We start from the raw sequence: 24,296 nt of genomic DNA on the forward strand, positions 1-24,296 counted from the left end.
GCAAAGTGGCCGCTCAGTTGCCTTCCCATGGCAACTCTTACATATACATAACCTGATTGAGAAATATAAAGTTATTTTCATTAAAAATGCATTTATTTAAGTAAAAGAAAGTGAGCATATTTTAAAATATATTTAGCAAATAACAAAACAGATGGTACCCAGATATGTAAAAACGTGTCCCCAGGCATTGGAACAACAGAGGTTTGGAACCGCTGCCCCAAAGCAGGAACAGGAAGGGAGTTTACCCCTTGCTCTGGGCTGATCCATGTGTGTGTGAAAGCGTCCTAGTCACTCCAGAGCATGAAACAGGTGTTGGGCACTCGCATGTGTATTTCACTATATTAAAAATTCAGGGGCACCTCCGTGGCTCAGTTGGTTAAGCATCTGACTTCGGCTCAGGTCATGATCTCAGTTCATGAGTTCAAGCCCCATGTTGGGCTCTGTCCTGACAGCTCAGAACCTGTAGCCTGCTTCAGATTCTATGTCTCCCTCTCTCTCTACCCCTCCCCTGCTCGCACTCTATATTTCTTTCCCTCAAAATAAATAAACATTAAAATTTTTAAAAATTTGAATAGTATCATATACCCAGTTTAAGTGTTCTGAAGAATACGGGTGCAAAGGAAGGCTGTCTCTGAAGTCCTACCCAGGGGTTCCATGGTGCAGGAAGTTAAGTGATTTGCAAAGGGAGGACCAATCCTAAAGACATAAGGATCGACATCTTAAACATGGATTCTTTTCCTCCCTCAAGTTTATTTGTTTCTCTGTATGTATTCTTCTCTTTCTCTAGTTTATTTAAATTTTTGTAATGTTTTATTTATTTTTGATACAGAGAGAGATAGAGCATGAGAGGGGGAGGGGCAGAGAGAGAAGGAGACACAGAACAGGAAGCAGGCTCTAGGTTCTGAGCTAGGTGTCAGCACAGAGCCCGACACAGGGCTCGAACCCATGAACGTGAGATCTGACCTGAGCCGAAGCCGGAGGCTTAACTGACTGAGCCACCCAGGCACCACGCTCTTTCTCTAGTTTAAAAGGGAAAGGAAGAGAAGCCTGAACTTTTTAGACCAAACAACCAACATTTTTCTGCAGAATTAACTTCTTTGCAGGCACCCTTTGTCATCAAGTGGGTTCACCAAGCAACACCCCTCAGTGCCACCTCCTGGACATCTGTCCCAATCAGTCTCTCCTCCAAGCAGATCCATTTCTGTTTCTAGGTCAACCAACAAGTGTCCTTCCTCCCTCCAGAGATCAATATAACACCATTAAAAAACACAATTCAACCAAGTGAACTCGAAGATCTCATTGGCTTTATTGAGTGGTTCACTAGTTGGGCAGCATTCCACCTAGCAAGTACAGAGATACTGGAAGAGTTATACAAATGGAAGATTTTTTCTGGAAGGAGAACCTGGCAAGGAAGTTCTTAGCAAAAGAAAACAAAAGGATTGTTTCTGGCTGGGAGGAAGTGCCAAGCAGGGTTTGTATCATGCAGATTAGCTCATGCTGAAGAGTAAATTTCAGATTGTTAAAAGGTCACCCTGAGATAGGTTGAAACTGTAATTTAGTCTTGGTTTGCTTGGGGGTGGAGAGGGAGTGCCCGGGCCAGGGAGGGAAAGGTTCCATTTGGGTCTTGTGGCTTCTTTTTTAACACACATTTTATCTGACTCTGAGGATTTGCTCATAAGCACAGCTGTGAATAGAGGCTTGGTGCAAAGCAGAATCAGTGACAATGCCTCAGGCTCAGGTCAGAGCTGAGTCTTCTCCCCCTGGCCTCACCCTAAGAGAGCAACTAGCTCTCAGCCCAGCATTGTTTACCTAGAAGCAGGGGGAAGAACTTAAACTTTCTTATAAGACCCTTAGAAAATGAATCAGAATGCAAGAACTCCTCTCCGGATCAAAGTCAGGACTGAGCAATGTGGCTGGCAGATGTAGTTGGAAATGTTTGCTGTCTGCAACAAAAAATCACAAAGTTTAGAGTTATTTTAATATTAGGATTTCCATTCAGCTTTCTTGATTTGCATTTGCCGAGTATTCCTTTTCCATCCCTCTATTTTCCACTGCCCTGCGTCTTGTCTGATACATACTGAACATAGGATGAAACACCAGGAGTCTGATATTGTAAGGGCGAAGGTCTTAATCAAACTGACTCCGTAACAGGCTCCAAGTTTCACCTCTGACCTTGGAGGCCTAGGTGTCGGCTTCTCAGAATCATTAGACAATAGAAGGGCAGACATTGCCCAAGGAAGGAGGGACAACCCTTGTAACACCCAATCAGGAAAGGCTGGCTAACTCCTTTAACATTTCTAAGAGCAGGCCTAAAGATAGAAGCTATAGATAATTACCTATTGCTCCTATTGCTTGAGGCTAGTCATGCCCTAAGTGAGGGTCCTGGACCCATTCTGTAATTGGTCAATACTCTAAATGTTGTGATTGGCTCCCACCAAAAGTAACAATGTATGGTTAAAGTTACTGCCAATATTGATAGGGGATAGTGATTGGACCCCTGTACCTGTGTCACAATTTCCTGTAACTCCCCCTTCCCGAACCCATAAAGGCCCTACCTCACCTTTGTTTGGGGCTCTCAGCATGGATCCACTGCGCTGGTAAAGTCTGTGAGCCCGAGCTTAGCCTCTACCAGCCTAAACCCGTAATAAAGTCCTTTGCTTTGGCATGCGTGACTCGGTCTCCCTGGCTGTCTCTGGTTTTGGGGGATGATAATGAAATCTTGGGCATAACAATATCACTCTTATCTTTTCTACCTGCCAGCTCACCCACAAGCACTCAGTAAAATGCCCCCAATGCAGCAGAGAGCAAACACACTGTGTTGCTGGGGGGGGGGGGGGGGGGGGGGGGGGGGGGGGGCGTGTCCCAGAAAATGGCACCTGAATTCTCAAGACTGATCTTTCTCCTGCCAAATCTTATGATTGGGAGAATGTGATAAGTGACTGAGTGTTAAAACTTTGTTTAAAAAGTAAAAAAGGTTAACTAGAGCTAACTTCTTCCCAAGTATGGCCTAATAATAATCATCTTCCAAGATTTTTCCCAGGATTAAATTCACAGTATTATTTAGGTAAATATTTAATAATTAACAGGAAATGGTCAATATGTATCTATCCTGTGTAGAACAGTGGTTGGGAGAGTAATTAACAAAGGAACAGAAATCTACAAACCTATAAATCTACAAGTGTTGCTTGCTGGGACTGTGACCAAGATTCAAATACAAAGTCATTATTAGTAGAGCCTGGGGATTAAGTGCATGGTTTTGTGCTAAGCGAAATAAGTCAGGCAGAGAAAGACAGATACCGTATGTTTGCACTCATAGGTCTAAGAGGAGAACAGGAGAAACCTAATGGAGGACCAGGGGGAGGGGAGAGAGTTGGGGAGAGAGAGAGATGCAAAACTTGAGCGACTATTGAATACTGAAAACGAACTGAGGGTTGAAAGGGAAGGGGGAGTGGGGAAAAGAGGTGGTGGTGATGGAGGAAGGCACTTGTGGGGAAGAGTACTGGGTGTTGTATGGAAACCAATTTGACAATAAACTATTTAAAAAAAATAAGTGCATGGGCTTTGGAGTCAGGCAGATCTGAGAGCTAATCTCAGGTCTGCCACTTATTAGACATGTAAGGTAACTTCTGTAAGCACACGTTCCTCACCCTCAAGATGGGGGCAATAATTCTACCTCATAGGAATTTTGGACGGATCACCTGAGAAAATGTACATGGTCTGCTTCAAAATTGGAGCCTCAGTTTATCTCGGTACAACACTTGGGAGAGTGAGGAGTCAGGTCTTGCATTGAAGGGGCTGTTTTGTCATGTATAACAGAGAAGGCTTGCATCCAGAATATCTTAAAAGTCATGAAATGAGCAGAGATTTGAGGGGAGCAATGAGCAAAAAAATTGAACAGGCACTCTTCAGGGAAAGACACCCAGGTGGCCAATGAACAGAGAAGATGGTGGGTGTTCAACCACACTGTATTGGGAAATGCAAAGCAAAACCATGACGGGCTGCCATACACAACTCACCAGCTACCAAGAGTTTGACTGGCAATTCCAAGTGTTGGTGAGAGTATAGTGTGGGAATGGGAATTAATGCAGTCACTTTGGAAAATAGCTCAGCATCGTCTACTGAAGTGGATGATGAACATGGCCCATAGCCCAGGAATTCCATGTGCATCAGGAGATGTGCACAAGAATGTTCATTAGCAGCATCATTACAATGATCATAACCTGGAATTGGCTCAAATGCTATTCAACAGTAAAGTGGATAAGTGGATTTATTTTTATGCAACGTACTGTTATATGTCAATACAAATAAATTAATTTCAGCTGCATAAAATGGTGAATGTCAAATGTGATACTGAGCCAAAGAAGCTGACCACAGAAGAACACATACTGTGAGATTCTATGCTTGTGAAATTCACAAACTGCAAGGAGAGACAAATTAGGTGATGAACAATCAGAAGTAACAGGGAAGTGATTACCTTAGATGTCAAAGTGCTACCTTTCATGGGGAATGAGGGGTTGGTGAGAAGGGGGGACTGGGTACTTTCTGGAGGGCTAGCTGTGTTGTATTTCTTTTTTAATAAAGCAACACTTGTATGAGTGTTTGCTTTGTGATAATTCTCTCAGATGTATATTTTTGTTCTGTAAAGTCTGTATGTGTGTCATATTTCACAACAAAAAGCCTAAGAAAAAGAAAATGCATATAAAATCTTCAGCACTGTGTTGAGTTCTCATTATGTAGTTATGGGTTTTCTTAATATTAATTTAGAGATGCTTCATTGTAACTGCAAAACTAGATGAAGAACTTCAAACTGACAACTCTCTTTCTAGTAGCAAAAGCAAAGAAAGAGATAGAATGTGCCCAACCCACGAGTGCATCAGGAGATGCAGCCAGACAAGGACTTTTCCCCCTGGTGTTAACCAAGCCAGCAGGCTGCAGGGGACCACAGGCACAGTACCTTGTGAGGCCATGTCCAGCAAAACCAGAATTACCTAGGCTGGATAAGCAAGATTTTCTGAAATTCTGGGCATTTTATCAAATCTTTGCTAGTGATTCTAACCTGCAGCCAGGGTTGAGAAATCTGTACCAGGCCTGAGGCAGAGGATGGCAGCTGCCACAGGAGCAGCTGCTGCTCCCAAGGAGAATAGGTACCCCAGAGGTGGATCAGAAGAGCCTTCAGCAGACACCATGCTCTCAAGGAATTTTGTGTGGCAGACTGAGATGAGTAGTGAGGGGTGGGGGGAGAACTGATCCCCAGCTCTGCCTCCTCTGAGTGACAAGTTGGTTTAAGTTTGTTTCTTAAGGCAGAAGAGCTTCTATGGTCTCAAGGAGTACCGTATGTCCCCTTCAACGCTTAATACTGGAATTAATTTTTCAGAGAAGGATATTGGCATCCCTCAGGTTCAACATCATACTGGATAACAACCCATATATTGGATGCACCAAGCATCAGTTGTTGAAAGATGCTTTTCAGGCCTCCTAAGAAATTTTGACTTTTTAACTACTTAACAAGTTATACGCTAATTTAATGCTGTAGCAATAACTAAAAATGTCAACTTCTATATTTATGAGTCTCTCCCAAGACACATGTGCCTCTAGAGACAAAAGACATGAATGAAGAAATGGAATGAAGATAAGAGAAACTGGGCTTACATGGGGGATGTGGCACAGAAAGAATCCAGAGAACACTAGGGCAGTGCAGGTATATCTCTGCCATAAGTAAGCCTTTGTATATGGCAACTCAGTTCAAATCTGATGTAAACACCTGGAGTTAGTATCAGCCTCCACGGGTTAGAGGGCATGGTCCTCAACAAGACTGTCCCCACTAAGATGCCAGTCACAAATTCAGGGGTCCCCAAGCCATCCACACTTCTGACCAAATGACTACATGTCCATGAGGTTCCCATGCCCACTCTCCACTTTTGTTTCACTAATTTACTAGATCAATTCATAGAGTTCAGGAAATCACTGTACTTAAAAACACAGTTTGATTATAAAAGATTCAAATAAGGGCAAGACAAATGAAAAGATACATAGGGCAAGGTCTAACTGAGTCATAAACACAGAGCTTCCATGCCCTCTGTCCAGGGAATGAGGGCACATCAGCCTCCCAGTACATCAATATATTCACCAACCAGTAAGCTCCACCAAATTTCGGTGTCCAGAATTTTTACTGGGATTTTGTCACATAATCATCATTGATGGAATCATTGGCCATGTGACTGAATTCTATATCAAGCTTCTCTCTCCTCCTAAGAGGTCAGGCTGGCTCAAAGCTCTAAATTTGTAATCACATGGCGAGTCTTTCTGGTGACCAGACTCCATTCTGAGTCATCTTGTTAAGATAAACTCTGATGCAATCCAAGGGGCTCATGAGTAACAAATTCCTTTTACCCAGGAAATTCCTAGGAGTTAGTCTCATTCCCAAGAACAAGAAAAAAGGCCAGGCAAATTCCTTATCCTACAACAAGCTTCATACTTTGGGACACTATGTTACAGAAGAGGTAAAAGAGGATAGTTACATTACAAAAACTGAGTTTTTGTCTAAGAGCCATACATAAGGGAATACTTGAACCAACCCTGATATGGAAAGGGACTTTAGATAGACCAAATGGTCAAATTCAAAATGTTCTTTGTAAACCAAAATAGTGTTAGCTGGCAAGTCTAAAATGTACTGCCACTTCACAGATTGTAGGCTCATGAGGAAGATCAAAGCAGTTTCAAGGTTATGGAACTGACTAGCATGAACCTAATTTACCAAAGAATTTAAATAAATTTGAGTAACAATGTAGCAATTTACAATAAAGAATGTTTTGAGTAGGTGATGGAGAATGATTGTACCAGTTTTTTGATACCTCTTCCACCTGCAGCAAAGTCAATATTCAGAGAGAAATTTAATAAAGAATTGTGCTTGGTGAGTATGGAATTGGAACAAAGGCAAATCCCCATGTATTCTCACCTGTTGACCCTCTTTCCTACACTCCAGATGTACTATCACCCTTCTGTTTTCATAGTAGAATCTTTCCTTAGTCATGCTTATAATATTTATTTGTTTATATTAACCCTCACTTACATCATACTGTAGTTTTTTAAGGACACATAAAGGTCATCTTAATTGACACTTGTTAGCCATACATATTTACCATTGAACCCAAAGGTTTATTTCATATTCATATCTACTTTTAATTCAGTTATGACCAGTCACTTCCAGAGCATCAATTTCTGATCTTACCCCAGAATTTGGCCTGTACACTTTTGTATACTGTGGGAAAATGCCAGAGTCCAGCTCCAGCAGGTCCAGAGTTCCCTGAAGGATGGATGGTATCAGCACAAGAGAGAGAGAGAGAGAGAAAGCCTCAAGTTTCTTTCGATCATCAGGCAGGCATCTCAGCTCTGTCTGATTCTCTAGCTTTATTTATGGTAAAAACCACAAGGAGTAGAAAGACCAGTAAATCATTTCTCATAGATAATTTTTACAATTTTCCAGGACATGGGTTCTGCAGAAGTTACAATTCTAGTAATAATGATTGTCATAAAAATCTTAGGTATAGGCACTCATGCTATCATATGGGAAGAGCAGGTATTTTTTAAAACCAAGATATACAAAACTTCAGGTATAGCCCTAAGGAAGCAACCTTTAACAAAGAGGCAAACAGCATTGTTCAGTAAAGATCAGTTTTTTATGAGTAAGGGTCATTAGGCTGTTTATAACTTTAAGAGAAAGTTCCCAGAAAAACAGGATATCCAGGAGACATAATACCTACTCTCACAGTCCCAAAGATGACTGATACATTTTATTGCAGTAGTGACTTTTGCAACTATGTCCAGGCCTAGAAAGTAGTGATTTATCAGTTAATTGCTCAGCTAGGAGGAAAATTTTATGTTGCTTGCCTTAGTCGCATTAGGGTGTATCTAGTTTACTCATCTTTTCCCTGACCATGTGCAATCACGCCTCAGGGACAGGGCAGGGGGACAGGCTGCTCCTGACACTAATCAGCAAAGTACTCTGAGGTTTGGTGGCCAAGCAGAAATGAAAGTTTCAAGAGGGTAGATTTTGGTCGCTGCCTGGTGGCAAGAGACCATGCAAACTTGCCGTACCCTCACCAAGAATTTTCACTCATCCGGTGAGTTCAGACAGCTCCCAACAAGAGAACTTAGTCTGTCAGTATAATTCAAAGTTGCCATTCAAGTCAGCCAGTGTTTACTTCTTCAGGCATGTGTAACTAATCATAGGCATTTAAAACATGCTTAGTTCTAGGTGGTATGTCCTAAGGTTAGAGCCTTTTAAAATGTTGTTTTCTTGACATTTGGTTGTTCAATTGAAACCTTTACATATCTTTCATCAGCAGAGAATGAATACAGAGTGACTCAGAATGAGTCTGATTATGGAGGATTATGGACAGGCTAGAGGCATGAAGCAGAGAAGCTCAAAAATACAATGTTATTTCTGCCTGGGTTGATCTCCAATGTGTACATTTTTTATTTTCCAAAATCATTAAATGAAAAGGCAGCTGTTCCAAAGACTCAAGCCCATGACTAGACATGACACTTCACTTCAGTCATTCATCGCCTGGCATCTGCTTGATATGCTGACATTTCAGAAGTCCTTATGATGTTTCATCCTTGGATCTAAAGGACCAGAGATGGACACACAGATGGCATCCCAGCTGTGTATACACAACCCCATTTTATCGGCCACCTGCACCACATATGGTTTAGTCAAGATTCTGTCACAATGCCAATGTAACTTCTTTGGGAGCAGCCATTAGAAGAAGAAGAAATTGTTTTTGTCAGCTGTCCAGTGAAGCAGGCCAGCCTGCTGCATGAGGCAGACTGGGTGTTCCATCTGTTTTCTCTTGGGAGTGGTCATGATACTTCTCATCAAATATTTCTCAGTGGTGTGAGGCATGTGACAGATATGCCTCAGGGAACAGCACTGTGCTATGACCAGGCAGTGTCACTGAAGCCTGTCAGAAATTAGTGTGTGCCTCAGTGAATCTTGGGTCAATGCCCATGTGGAGGATCTCCTGGTCTGCTGTACTGGCAGCAGCAAAGTTCCACAGACTCATCATGTCAAAAATAAGAACTGTGATCCACCTCTACAAACTCCTTGTCTCTGTGCTTCCTGTCCCAGTCATCAGCACCACCATCCATCAAGAAACTAGAAATCTCTCTTGGGTCACCTTCCCTCACCCCTCAGCAACCCACCCAGTTCAGCCATATGTCCTCTGAATTTTCTCAAATCTATTCACTTTTCTCCATCCCTAATGCCCTAATTCAATTGGCAGTAGGTGTCTCTCTCCTGAAAAACATTGACCATTCCCTAACCGATCAGCCTCATCCACTGCCCCTTCACTTGGTCTCCATCCTAGTCCAAGGTGATTTTTATTTATTTAGTTTTGTAATTTGAGAGAGAAAGCACGAGAGCACAAGCAGAGGGAGGGACACACACACACACACACACACACACACACACAGAATCTTTAGCAGGCTCCAGGCTCAGCACAGAGCCTGACTCTGACATGGGTCTCATGGGCTCTGGATCATAACCTGAACTGAAATCAAGAGTCAATGTTCAACTGACTGAGCCACCCAAGTGCTCCACGGTGATTTTTTTTTAAATACAAATATATCACTGCCCTGATGAGAGCCCTCCACAATCTCCCACTGGTTTCATGAAACGATCATCATCAATATCCAGGTTTGACATGGCCTCTGCCTGCAACTCCGCTTTCATCTTGGGCCACACACCATCTCCCTCAAATCTTGACAGACCTGCTTTGCTGGCTTTGCTCTCAAATGTCTCACTAGACACGTCTACCTGCTATTCCTTCTGCTTGCAGCAGAGTCTTCTCAACACCATCCCCCTCTATTTAATTATAGTAAAATAGACACAACATAAAATGTACCATTTTAACCATTTTAAGTATACAGCTGAATAGCACTAAATACATTTGTGTTGTCATGCAAAAATATAGAACATGTCACTAGGTGCATGTCACTCTAATACAGGGACTATGCTAATCTTCACTGTATTGTTCCAGTTCTGGTCTACATGCTGCTGAAGTGAGTACTCAGTGACTATATAAGTCTGACCCATGCTGCAGATCTTAGCTTAAAGTCACTTACTCAGGGAAGGCTTCCAAGACCAGGCTCATCCCCTGTCACACAACCCCTTGACTACACAGTACCCAGCATGAGTGACACGATTGTCTGATTGGTGTCTGCTCCCCTCACTAGATTGTGAATGAGCTCCATGAGGGCAGCACTCAGGATGTAAAGGAGTGTGGGCACGTAGTAGCTCAGAGCATCCTAGTTAAATGACTAAGTGAATGAATCAATGAAGAAATGCAATTCTACCAAGACCACCTTGGCATTATTGTAGAAAACTACAAAATTCTGCATTGTCTTAAACTCCATTCCAGAGTAGGATCTTGGCTTCATTTATGGAGAAGGTTTTTGGGTTTGTTTGTTGTTGTTGTTGTTGTTTTGAGAAAAAGTCTCAAACAGAAAAATTACTAATTCAGACTTTACTTCTCATTAAAGAAGAAAATACCTGGTAGTCTTTAAATAGTGTGTTTTCCTTTCATTCAATTTATCAAATTTATTCAATTTATCTGCAACAGTTTGTAATTTCTAAAAACTAACATAGAGCTTATTTTGCAAAAGTCTGCAAGACACTAAGCATGATCCTGCCCCACCACTTCTGTACAGAAGCCCCTACCATCCATCAGTGTTACTGGTGGGGTCCTGAGATGGCTTTCCTTGGACCTGAGGTTGTCTGCACCCACAAAATTCACAGAAAACTTGTCATGCTCACCTTCAGGAAGCCCTGCTGTGGGCCAGAAATAGCAGATCTAGGCTATCATGGGACCAAGGACTCCAACCCTGAGTTACAGCAAGAACAGCTGACACACACTTTACCCTTCACACTTTATGTGTTATTCATAACACCAGGAGTTAGGGATCAACATCTTCATCAACAACAGTATCTTACTTTTACAAATGAGGGGAAAACATTCAGAGGTCAAGCAGCTGATCCAGTATCTCTCAACTGGGGATGAACCAGATTTGAAATCTAGTTTTGATGCCCAAACCCTTACTTGTTCTTTTCATTTCATTTTGCTCTATATGACATTAACTGCTGCATTTTCAGAGGCAACTTCTATTATAATGGCACCCTTGAAGTTGTATAAAGAAAGATTCTCTGGTCACTGTGCACTTGGGAAAAGCCATATAAAGCAGAAAGAAATGTTATATATGATTACTTAGCACTGATTGTACACTCTGTGGTTATTCAATGTGTGTTGACTCACTGGCTAATGAAAAGTCTGAGAAGAAGTATCACATGGTGACCAAGACTGCCTGGTAACACACAAAACCCTAAAAGGCTCTGGGCCCAAGAGCTGTCTCCCAGCTATAGAGTGTCCTTGTGCAGACTCAGGCTGGGAGCTGGTTCCTGTCCTGGCTTTCTGCAGTTTCACTTTATGGAGGTGGGGGTGGGGAGCAAGAATGCTCTCTGCCTCCAGGCATAGCATCTGATAGGCGGGTCCCCAGGGTTTCCTCTAAATCCTGTCTGTCCCCACCTTCTTCATGGTGAAGAGCACACTAATCTCTCGGATCAAAGCAAGAACAAAATGCATAATGCTCCCACTGCAAGATCAGATTGTGCTTAGATAACCTCGTGGGTTCTTGGCCGAGGAGGCGATGAGAGAGAGGCGCCTGTCCTGAGGTCACAGACTGAAACCCTCTGACACCTGTCCCCTTGCCACCACCACCCCTGTCCAGCCTTGGCACCACTGAGCCAAAGTTTCCAGTGACCAAAAATGTCCCTCAATCTGGTATCTCCTATCTCCCCATTAGGTTTTCCTTTTTTTTTTTTTTTTTTTTTGTATCTACAAATCTGCTTTTCATCGCCTCTGTTGCATGTTCCCTCAGCACCACTCTCCCTGTGACCCTCATCTCCTCTTCCCTTGGCCCCAGCTCGTTTCTTTTCATATCAACTGTCAAAACTCCAACTGGAGCTGAATGTGAGTGACTTAGCTTTATTAACATAGCAATGTGTACGTACAGTCCCCAAACCTTATCCTCCCGATAATTCTACCCCCATCTTATGTTTTCCAAATTCCTTTGTTTAACAAAGAAATCTTTCCAGAGTTACTTCATCTTACTGAAGTAAAATGGTCTCACTTCCACTTAATGCAGAAAGGACTTCAAATTTGGGGGCAAGGAGCATGTTATTTCCATGATTTTTAAGAACCACTGTCACAATTGTTATTATGATTAAGCATTAATTCCCACTGTTATTCTTACTTATAAAATTCTCTCCTGACATAAAAAGCTTCTGTTTTTTGTATTTCCTGAAATTAAGGGTTTTATGGTTGAATCTAAACTTTGTCAGCTTAAGAATAATTTCCACCCACTGCATATTACCATCCATACTTGTTCATTTCTCCCCTAAGGTGTGTGTTCTCACACAAGGACACACTATGTGTGTAAAAGGCACCAAGAACATGCCTGTGGTCAAAGGGAGCAGCACCCTGCTTGTTCAGGTATTTATTCCTGTTCTTGTTAACATTTCCTTGGTTTTCAGAGAAAATGGATGCTCTGAGAAAACCACAAGTAGTTGGAGGGAAATACTAATGATCTTTTGAGAGGAAATTCTTACAATATCCATTAACAAGTGCTTATTTGTTCCTAGTACTTACAGTTCAAACCACTGAAAATTATTCATTATCACATATTTTGAAAGGCTCATTTAACAAACTTATTGTTGAAATTATGGACTGAATAGAAAGGCTGCAGAAGAGGCACTAAAGAGAGACACGGAGTTGGACACGTCTGTGCTGCTTTCTTCTGCTAATGCCAGAAGGGTTACTCTGAAAGCCCTTTTGCAAAGGGGCTGCAAAGCATGGCATTGTGCCGAGAATTAAATTTCTTAGTTCACTGAAAGCAAAAAGGAAGATTACCATGCCTTGCTATGTGTGATCATTCAGTGTGTGTAGAAGGATTTGTGTCTTGTAACAACAACTGTAACTAGCTCTGAAAGCTGCAAGTGAGGGGCCCCATAAGCACACGTAGGTGACTAGGGAGGCAGCTGTGGTGATAGAGACAGTGTCCCAACCAGACATTTATTATTGAGTGAGCACCTGCTTTCTTGGTGCTTCAGAAGCATAAACAAGAAAATGATTTATAGAGACTTGAAATGTAGTTTGTAAGAACAAAATTAGTATAATGAGCCCAACATGCACTGGTTAGAGGCTAAGAGATTTTCCTGGAGAAAGGGTAGTTTCCTTCTACTTCTTTGTCTTCATGTCACTTTGCCAAGTGGGGTCCTCCATCTTTGTGCCTTGATTTGCCAGTAAGGAAAATTTCCCCAGAAAGTAACTTTATTATGATGCTTTCATTCTTACTTAGTAATTTGTTCTCTTATCCTATTGAAAACCTTTTCTGAACATGTAGAGACTTTGTGTTTATTGGCGTCCAAAAGTGAAAAGAGACTAGAAACTTAATAGTTTAATAGTATTATTGCTTGAGCTTTTTACTATCAGGCCTAAATATGTTCTAATTTAAATAATGCCTTATACACTGCACTCAATACTGGTTTTCCAGATTAGAACATAAGATATAAACAAACATTTCAATCATTTATAGGTGTGAAGTATACTTCTCAAATATAACCACTAACCCGGAAGACAGATATTATCTATCGCTATATAACAAATTATCCCAAAATTTACTGGTTGAAAATAACAATAAACAGGTAGCCGCCGCGAAGCGGAGCCGAGCCCATTAGATCCAGGAGCGCAGTTACTGGGCGGGCTGGATCAATGGCCCGCTCCGTTGGCTGGTGCTTTTTTTTTTCTTTTGGCAGGGAACTTTTGGCAGAGCTCCCATTATCCCATTATTTGCAAAGGATTTTGGATAAACAAGATCTGTTGAGGGAGCGCCAGAAGGACTTAAAGTTTCTTTCAGAAGAAGAGTATTGGAAATTACAAATATTTTTTACAAATGTTATTCAAGCATTAGGTGAACATCTTAAATTAAGACAACAAGTTATTTCCACTGCTACAGTCTATTTCAAGAGATTCTATGCCAGGTATTTTCTGAAAAGTATAGATCCTGTATTAATGGCTCCTGGATGTGTGTTTTTGGCATCCAAAGTAGAGGAATTTGACGTAGTCTCAAATACAACATTGATTGCTGCTGCTACTTCTGTGTTAAAAACTAGATTTTCATATGCCTTCCCAAAGGAATTTCCTTATAGGATAAACCATATATTAGAATGTGAATTCTATCTTTTAGAACTAATGGAGTGTTGTTTGATAGTGTATCATCTTTATAGAACTTTTCTCCAGTATGTGCAGGACATGGGCCAAGAAGACATGTTGCTTCCCCTTGCATGGAGGATAGTAAATGATACCTACAGAACGGATCTTTGCCTTCTGTATCCTCTTTTCATGATAGCTTTAGCCTGTCTACATGTAGCCTGTGTTGTACAGCAGAAAGATGCCAGACAGTAGTTTGTGGAACTTTCTGTGGATATGGAGAAGATTTTGGAAATAATCAGGGCTATTTTAAAACTGTGTGAGCAGTGGAAGAATTTTGATGAGAGAAAAGAGATGGCAACTATTCTTAGTAAGATGCCGAAACCAAAACCTCCTCCAAACAGTGAAGGAGAGCAGGTTCCAAATGGAAGTCAGAACTCTAGCTACAGCCAATCTTAAAACATTCCGAAGAATTCCATAGTGGACCAGTTGGAAATAAACCATTGGACAGATTTCAGTTATGTCTTCAGTGGAACACAGATGAAAATGAATAGCTGTTTTTGTCAAGCATATTGGGAAGTGATTTTATTTTTGCAAAATAAGTTTTTCCTTACCTAATTTGATTCTAGTATATAATTGACTTATATCTCTTGGTTATAAAAGTTTGGAAAGGTTCGAAGGAAACCTACAGACAGACATACATAGACATTTTAAAATTAATAGCTTTTAATTAGTATAATTTTTCTTAATTTGGATAATAAAAATTATAGCTTTTTATTAAGCCAGGAAACATGAAGCATAACTTGTTTAAAATTCTCTTTGGTCATTGAAGGACCAAAAAAGGACATAAAAAGTCAAATATATGAGGGTTATTCTCCCTCCTTAAGTTAAGCTTTAAAACTGTATTTAAGGGGCCCCTGGGTGGCTCAGTCGGTTAAGCCTCCGACTTCGGCTCAGGTCAGATCTCACATTCATGGGTTCGAGCCCTGCTCGGGCTCTGTGCTGACAGCTAGCTCAGAGCCTGGAGCCTGCTTCTGGTTCTGTGTCTCCCTCTCTCTCTCTGACCCTCCCTCTCTCATGCTCTGTCTCTCTCTGTATCAAAAATAAATAAAACATTAAAAAATTAAAAATAAATAAAAATAAAATAAAACTGTATTTAAGGAATCAAATCTTACAAAATCCTGGAAGATTTTAGTAACGATATTGATAATTTCAGGGAAATTAATCAAGTACTACTGATTTAAAAGTGTATTTTATTCAGTAGTTTTAGTATCTTGCCAGGGAAGATACTAGCCCAGCCTAGCAGAAAAGTGCAATATGTGTAGCATACATTTTAAAAGTTCTATTAATTCCATAACCATTTTGAAATGCTGGGCAAACTTAAAAAAAAATCAGGGGCACCTGGATGGCTCAGTCAGGTAAGCATACAACTCTTGATCTCAGCTCAGGTTATGATCTCACGGTTCATGAGATTGAGCCCTGCATTAGGCTTCATGCTGACAGCACAAAGCCTGCTAATGATTCTCTCACTCCTCACTCTCTCTCTCTCTTCCCCTCTGTTGGTAGCACATGCTTATTCTCTCTCTCTCTCTTTCAATCTCTCTCTTAAATAAATAAACATAAAAAAATATCAGTGTTTATAGGTAAGTGTAAATTATCTTTAATTCCTTATAGCTTATTTTGAGGTATAATTTATATAAAGTAAAATATAAATCTTAAGTGGACAGCTGAGTGACTATTTATATGTGTATATACCTGTATAACCACCATCTAGATAAAAATATGTAACATTTTAACCTCCTTAGAAAGTTCCATCATATGAATTCTTTTGAATTTTTATGTACACAATCACCATCTACAAACAAAGATACGTTTAATTCTTCCTTTTTGATCTTTATAATTTTCATTTCTTTTTCCTGATTTTCATTTTTGTTTCCTGACTTTTTCCTCTACCACAAGACTGAGTAGAATGTGATGGGTGGATATCCTTGTCTTTTTCTTGACTTAGGGGGTATATATTTGGTATTTTACCATGTTTATCTGTAGGTTGTTTTATAGGTAACTTTTATCAGATTGAGGAATCTTTATTCTACTTCTAATTCAATTAAGCTTTGGCAGCAGAAGTATAAATGGAATCACATTTTATGCTTTGACTGCTACTCATAGCTTTAAACATCAGTCAGGGTATTGCCTTTAGCTACTAATATTCTTTATCTAATTTAGAAAAAATCATGGTAGGTCTATACATGAATTGTACAAGTAGTCCTCAATTTCCAAATATACTGATCTTCAAATGTACATCTGTCAGTACTTTGGAAATTGCAAGACTTTGTCATATGGAAGCTTAATTATGCTTGGTGCTTAACTATGGAGGTCAACTACAAAACAGTACTGAATCTACTTAAGTGCAAAGTATGGTCTGCGCTACTGACAGGGTGGCCGTGGAGTTTTGAAGAGAAATGGAAGGAAGAACAGATGAAATCTACCAGCAGCAGCAGCAGCAGCATGTCCCAAGACAGACTCCCAGAGCTGTCCCAAAGCTAGATGTGGCTAACATTTGTAAATCAGCATCATATGAATCAGGGCTCTCTGAACCCTGCCACACATGGTAAAGAATTCTTAAGAGCTGCAACACACAATTTACATAGCTCTAAAAGCAATAAGTTTTAAAATGAGACCATTTGAATAGCACTCAGAAAATGTTCTTAAATTTATTGTCACGTTTACTCTTCAGAGCAGTCCTATGAGGTTAACATCTACATTTTTTTCAGAAGAGGACACTGAAACTTGGAAACACTCAGTGACTTGCCCAAGATCTCCTGGCTTATGAGGACTGCATCCAAGACCCGATCCAAGATTCTGGGTATGTAATCTTTTTACTGTATTATGTTGGTAATTGTTTGCCTGACAATTTTTAATATTTTTTTTTAATTGCTGCAGCAGGGGTGTTTATGCTTAATGAAATTTTAATGTTGCTTTGTTTAGTGTATATTGAAGGAAGTGTTTTTAGATTCCCAGCTCTTGGTCCCAGTACATTTAGCCATTTGGAGGAACAAATAGAGGAAGTCTTTCATCCTCCTCCAGTACATGCACTTTTTTCACGTTTTAAGAATTCTGCTCCAGGCATCGAGGAAGGAGTGTAACAAAGTTGATAAGAGAATAATTCTATAATTTGGCAATTACTCTAAATATGGCCCACCTAATAATGAATGAAATGACTAATAATGAATGAAAATCATTCAGCATCTTCATTTCATTCATGTCAGTATATCTGTTTCCCATCACCATGTTCAAGGTCCTGTGTTGGGCACTATTAAAGCCATGACTAATTCTTTAGATAACAAGCTTCGATTTATGAATACTTCCTAATGTAGATGTTGGCATCATGCTTGTTTTTCAGTTAAAATAAAAAAACCACAGAACACACACAAGAACACTGTAAGATATACACATTTTAGTGTATTTTAAAATTTTTAATTTATTAAAAAAATTTTTAATGTTTATTTTTGAGAGTGAGAGACCATGAGCAGGGGAGAGGCAGAGAGAGAGACACAGAAATTGAAGCAGGCTCCAGACTCCCAGTACAGAGCTGACGCAGGGCTCAAACTCACAACTATGAGATCATGATCTGAGCTGAAGTTGGATGCTTAACCATCTGAGGCACTCAGGTGCCCCATTTTAGATGTCAGATTGATTTTTAGAATAAGTGGTGGTCTGCAGTGCTACTGGAGAGGCTGCTTTTGATACCAGACCAGGAGGCAGTGTGAGCCAGGTGAGAGATGTCTCAAGTGTCCATGTAGAGTAAAAGTCTTGTTAACCACAGGACACTTACATGAGCCAGAGGAGAATGGCATCAGGGCACAGAGGGACCCAGCGAGCTAACCGCTAGGTGACCCTGAAGTTTCTGAGGTGACTGCAGATCCATCTGAAGTCAGAGGGCCACTGGCTGGGCTGGGTATGTGCAAGGGTAGCTGTGATGGACAGACCCAGCAAGGACAACAAAGGAGGCTCTCAGCGTTTACCTCATGAATGGTGGCCTCTAAGGAGGCAGACACATACTTTCTCAAGGTTTTCTATTTGTATCAGATGCATTCAGTGTCAAATATTAAAGAGCATTGTAAGAACACGAGTCTGAACCTAGCAGACGCCATGACAGGCTTTGTTTCCCCTCTAAACTAGAAGGCCTAAGGTCAGTGGTTCCGGAACCATTTGGCCATTTGGCGGTTATACGTTACCCGGGCAAAAGCAGACCACGGCGGTGTCCAATCAGGAAGGCCAGCTACCTCTCCCCACATTCCTAGGGGTGAGGCCTGCAGATGGGAACTTTAGATAGGACCCTGTGACCTAGTGTTAAAGTTAACCCGATAGTCACCAAACAAGACCCTGAACTCGCTCTGTAATTGGTTAATTTCAAAGATACCCTAAATGTTGTAATTGGGTCCCGCCAAAAGTAACAAACGCTCTGAACAGTGTGTATGGTTAGAGCTGCTGCCAATACTGTTGTACCATTATGATTGGGTCACTGTACCTATGTCACAATTTCCTGTAACTCCCCCTTCCCAAACTCATAAAAGTCCTACCCCGCCTTTGTTCGGGGCTCACTCCATGTGGATCCAGTAAGTCTGTGAGCCCGAGTTTAGGCTGGCTGGGCCTAAATTCGTAATAAAGCCCTTTGCTTTTGCATGCATGCTTCGGCCTCCCTGGGGGTCTCTGGTTTCTGGGGGCGATAAAGAAATCTTGAGTATAACAGCATTTTTCCAAAGGCCCTGAATACTAGTCTTGTTTGCTGTGTAAACAAGGACTGAAAGCTTCAAAGTCATTATGCCAGCAATCCTTGGATTCTGAATGTTTGAGTAAAGCTGATTGCTCTGTTTTTGTTAATATCATTATTCTTAAATCATTGAGTGGATCAGCCCATGAAACCTGAGAGTTCATAGCAAAGACAGAGTTTTCCAAAAGTGGATCTGTAGCAGGATTTAAATTTAGCTTTCACCTCCTTAATTTTCTGGTGTTCCTTTGGGGAAGAATCCCACTATCTAAATGATCTAAACAGTTGGTAATTAGGATTTAGAATGCTCTTTCAGGACTCTAGGGAGTCTGAAACTTATTTTTTTTTCCCCAACTCTAGACATTTATATTGAAGTGCCACTGCCATGGCTTGTATGACTGTCTACTTAGGCTTCAGACAGCTTGCCTGTCTAGCATTCAGTCAGGCATAAATCACTTCCCACAGGTAGAAGGGTGACAAGTAACCCTATCCACTCACTCCACCCCAGGAGGATCAGAAGACGAACCCTGCAGAGGACTTGATCCTCACTGGAGGTCCTCACACTGAAGACTGTCCTTTCATCATTTCCTGACAGGTGATTTCTTGAGCTAGTTACTTTCTTCTTTAAAAAAGATCTCTATACAGTATCAGGGGAAATGAGTTTTAGACTCTTCCACCAGGCATTTTTTCAAGTATTTTCAAATGACATTTTCATCATTTACCACAGTCTCATATATTTAGTTTTTGGAGTTCTCTGAGCTATGGTTTATGTTTCTGTATGCTCTATTCTTGTCCGTCAAGATTATGCTTTCAGAGTTTTGCCATTCTGCTGTGAGGCCTGTGTCTTACTCATATCAGAAGAATTAATGCCAAGGAAGCAAGGTCCTGGTTGTTTAATTTGGAAAGGCTCACTGTTGTTCATTCCTCTGAGGTCCTGCTTGAGACAAGTTTATCAAGTTCCTACGTGTGATTTTTATGGCTCTTCCATCTAAGTACAAAAGTAGGCGTCAGTAATCATTATATCAAATAAACTGACTCAGAACTCTAATTAAGACTAATATAAGTATGTTAAGACCTAAATTTTTTCCTACTCTATTACTTTGTTGTTTAATTACTAATATATAGTTAAAGAGCAGTTTTAAAAGACTAGTGCAGGGTTAAATAGTAAAGAATGTGGTTAAACTCTGGCGCAGGAAATCTCTCAGTAAACATTTTAAAAGAACATAGATTAAGCCTCAATGATGCAGAGAAAAACTACAGGCTTTGATTACTCTCATTACTTTTCATCTCTTTCCGTTATTTACTGTTTGGGTCTCTTTAGTGAAGGGGCTTTGTTCTGTTCCTCTCTAATTCTCACACTTGCATAATTTCACAACAGTAAATTAGAAATGTCTTAAATGAGGAAAGCTCAGTTCATTCCATAGAACTTGAGTTTTGTATAATTTGAGTTGCTTTGAGAGTCTTCTAGTACCATGCTCTCTAATCACTAACCATGGCTCTCTAATCACTAACCATGGCTTGCTAAATGTCCAATGTTCATCTAGTGCTTTATTTTTACAGGTTTCCTTAGTTGCTTCTACATAAATCCAAGAAATAGTAATTTGAAGAATTGGATGTTTTGGAAGATTTATCATTAGTTTATAATCTCCTGTGATACAACCTGAAGTGCTCAACCAATAGGAAGCAGCAGGTTAGCCACAGGACTAACAGCAGTTAGTCCTCAGAGGAGACCATGTTTCCAATGTCAGACCAGTAGATTCAAAAGAGTCTACTTACTTTCTAGGAATGGGTGCTCTGCAGCAAGAAAATGTGTTCTCTCAGCCTTTCCTGTGGGATCAAATGCACTAGTGACAAATAATAACATGATATCCTTTTCTGCTTTAATTTTTTTATTGAAGTATAATTTACATCCCACGTTATATTAGTTTAAGGTATACAGCATAATTATTCAGCACTTGCACATATTGTGAATTGATCACCACAATAAGTCTAGTTATTATCTGTCACCATACAAAGTTACAAAAAATTTTTTCTTGTGATCAAAGCTTTTAAGATTTGCTCTCTTAACAACTTTTAAATTTGCAATACAATAATATTGACTATAGTCACCATAGTGTACATTTACATCCCCATGACTTAATAATTGTGTAACTAGAAGCTTTTACCCATTGATCCCCTTTACCCATTTCACCCACTCTTTCAACCCCCTTCCTTTAGCAACAACCAATCTATTCTTTGTATCTATGAGTTTGGTTTGGTTTTGTGTGTTCATTACCTTTGCTTTTTATGTTCCACAAGTAAATGATATCATATGGTATCTGTCTTTCTCTGTCTGACTTATTTCACTATTATGCTAACATAATGCCTTTGAAGTCAATCCATGTTGTTGAAAATGACAATATTTTATTTTTTATGACTGAGTAGTATTTTATTTTATGTATGTATGTATATATGTATATATATGTATATACAAAGCATCTTTTTTATTCATCCATCCATTGATAGACATTTAGGTTGTTTTCATATCTTGGCTATTGTAAATAATGCTGCAATGAATATAGGGATACATATACCTTTTCAAATCAGGATTTTTATTTTCTTCAGGTAAATACTCAGAAATGAAGTTGCTGGATTGCATAGTAATTTTTTTTTCAATTTTTTGAGGAACCTCCATACTACTTTCCATAGTGGCTGCACCAATTTACATTCCTACCAACAGTGCACAAGAGTTTCCTTTACTCCACATCCTCACTAATACTAGTTATTTCTTATCCTTTTGATAATAGCCATTCTGATAGGTGTGAGGTGATATCTCACTGAGTTTTTGATCTGCATTTCCCTGATGATAGGGGATGCTGAGCACCTTTTCATATGCCTGTTGGCTATTTATGTATCTTCTTTAGAAAAATATCTATTTAGGTACCTCCGGAGGACAAGGGACCAGCCCACGTACCCCCAGTCGAATGGTCCCTGAGTAGGTGGTTGGTGTTGGCAAACTATCTATAGGAAAGAAAGAAGACAGACAACGTGAATGGTGGTAAAGCCACACTTTACTAAGAAAGTCAGTGTCTTTTATGCCATAGGGGTTTACATATTTTTTTTTCTTTAATGATTACATAGTTTATGGTCCTTGAAAAAGTAAAAACATGCTCTGGGAAGGATCATTTTTTATCACAGAAGAGAGAACAGCCGTGAGAACAGAAGTAAAAAAACAGGAATGAGGGAGTCTGTCTCTCAAAGAATCTTCTTTTCTTCAAGGCCCTTTAGCAGTTATGTCTGGGCAAGATGCTTATCATTCGAGGGGTTAATTTTAGACAGAGGATTGTGTTTGCCCCAACAGCAGGCAATGAGCTGGGAACAGAAATAATGTAAGGGAAAGCAGGTGCCACTAACTGACCCAAGTTGATTCAAAACTTAAAGCTATATGCCTTCATTGTTTTTGCAAAGCAATGAGAAAAATCATAGACAGGTTAAATAGAAACCACATATGCAGCCCAGGAGGCCAAATGTTGCTTATAGTCATTTGACTTGTTCCACAACTTCCCAAATTTTTCTCCTGCGCCCCGGAGGCATAGCCATCAATGGTCGCTTATATAGATTCTCCTGTGTCCTGGAGGCCTAGCCATCAATGATCGCTCTGTGGGAGGTTTTTTGGCCTGCTGGGCCCCAACAAGTACCTCACACCCATTTTTTATTTGGATTGGTTTATTTTTATTTTTGTGTGCTATTGAGTTGTATGAACTCTTTACATATTTTGGATAGTAACCCCTTATCAAATATATGGTTTGCAAATATTTTCTCTCATTCTACAGGTTGTCCCTTTTTTATATAAAACAAAAATTTTATATTTATTTAATTAACATACAATAAGCGGAACATATTTAAAGCATAAAATTTAATCAATTTTAGCATTTATATATACCCATGAAATCATCACCACAATCAAAATAATGAACATATCTTTATGCCCCAAAAGTTTCCTTTTTTAAACATATAATGTATTGTTCAAATTGGATAACATAGAGTGTTCTTGGTTTGGGGGTAGATTCCTGTGGTTCATCACTTATATACAACACCCAGTGCTCATCCCAACAAGTGCCCTCCTCAATGCCCATCACCCATTTTTCCCTCATCCTCTCCCCCACCATCAACCCTCAGTTTCTTCTCTGTATTTAAGAGTCTCTTATGGTTTGCCTCCCTCCCTCTCTGTTTGTAACTATTTTCCTGCTTCTGTTAAGTTTCTTAAGAGCCACATATGAGTGAAAACATGTGATATCTTTCTCTGACTGACTTATTTCATTCAGCATAATACCTTCCAGTTCCATTCACATTGCTGCAAGTGGCAGGATTTCATTCTTCCTCATTGCAAAGTAGTATTTCATTGCATATATAAGTCACATCTTCTTTACCCATTCATCAGTTGATGAACATTTTGGCTCTTTTCATAATTTGGTTATTGTTGAAAGTGCGGCTACAAACACTGGGGTACATGTGCCCCTATCAATCAGCACTCCTGTATCCTAGGGTAGTTGTATCATAGGGTAGTTCTATTTTTAATTTTTTGAGGAACCTCCACACTGTTTTCCAGAGTGACCGCACCAGTTTGCATTCCCACCAACAGTGCAAGAGGGTACCCATTTCTCCACAACCTCACTAGCATCTGTTGTTTCCTGAATTGTTCATTTTAGCTACCCTGACTGGTGTGAGGTGGTATCTCAGTGAGGTTTTGATTTGTATTTCTCTGATGATAAGTGATGTTGAGCATCTTTTCATGTGTCTCTTGGCCATCTGGATGTCTTCTTTGGAGAGGTGTCTATTCATGTCTTCTGCCCATTTCTTCACTGGATTATTTATTTTTTGGGTGTTGAGTTTGGTGAATTCTTTATAGATTTTGGATACTAACCTTTTATCTGATATGCCATTTGCAGATATCTTTTCCCATTCCATTGGTTTCCTTTTAGTTTTGTTGATTATTTCCTTTGCAGTACAGAAGCTTTTTATCTTGATGAGGTCCCAATAGTTCATTCCCTTGCCTTTGGAGATGTGTTGAGCAAGAAATTGCTGTGGCTGAGGTCAAAGATGCTGTTGCCTACTTTCTCCTCTAGGGTTTTGATGGTTTACTATGTCACATTTAGGTCTTTCATCCATTTTGAGTTTATTTTTGTGTATGGTGTAAGAAGGTGGTCTAGTTTCATTCTTCTAAATGTTGCTGTCCAGTTCTCCCAGCAATATATCTATACATGAATAATTAAGCAACAGAAAGA

General features: G+C 40.0%; 1 non-coding gene and 1 pseudogene across 1 annotated transcript; one reads left to right on the forward strand and one right to left on the reverse strand.

Annotated features, from left to right (window-relative positions):
* Positions 1 to 9,964: 9,964 nt before the first annotated feature.
* On the reverse strand, positions 9,965 to 10,070 carry LOC115277149. Its single transcript, XR_003902255.1, has one exon. It is a non-coding gene; the product is annotated as a U6 spliceosomal RNA (small nuclear RNA).
* Positions 10,071 to 10,751: 681 nt separating this feature from the next.
* On the forward strand, positions 10,752 to 14,723 carry LOC115275941 (annotated as a pseudogene).
* The last annotated feature ends 9,573 nt before the right edge of the window (positions 14,724 to 24,296 follow it).

The sequence above is a fragment of the Suricata suricatta genome, chromosome 13 (genome assembly GCF_006229205.1).
Source record: "Suricata suricatta isolate VVHF042 chromosome 13, meerkat_22Aug2017_6uvM2_HiC, whole genome shotgun sequence".
Lineage (NCBI taxonomy): Eukaryota > Metazoa > Chordata > Mammalia > Carnivora > Herpestidae > Suricata > Suricata suricatta.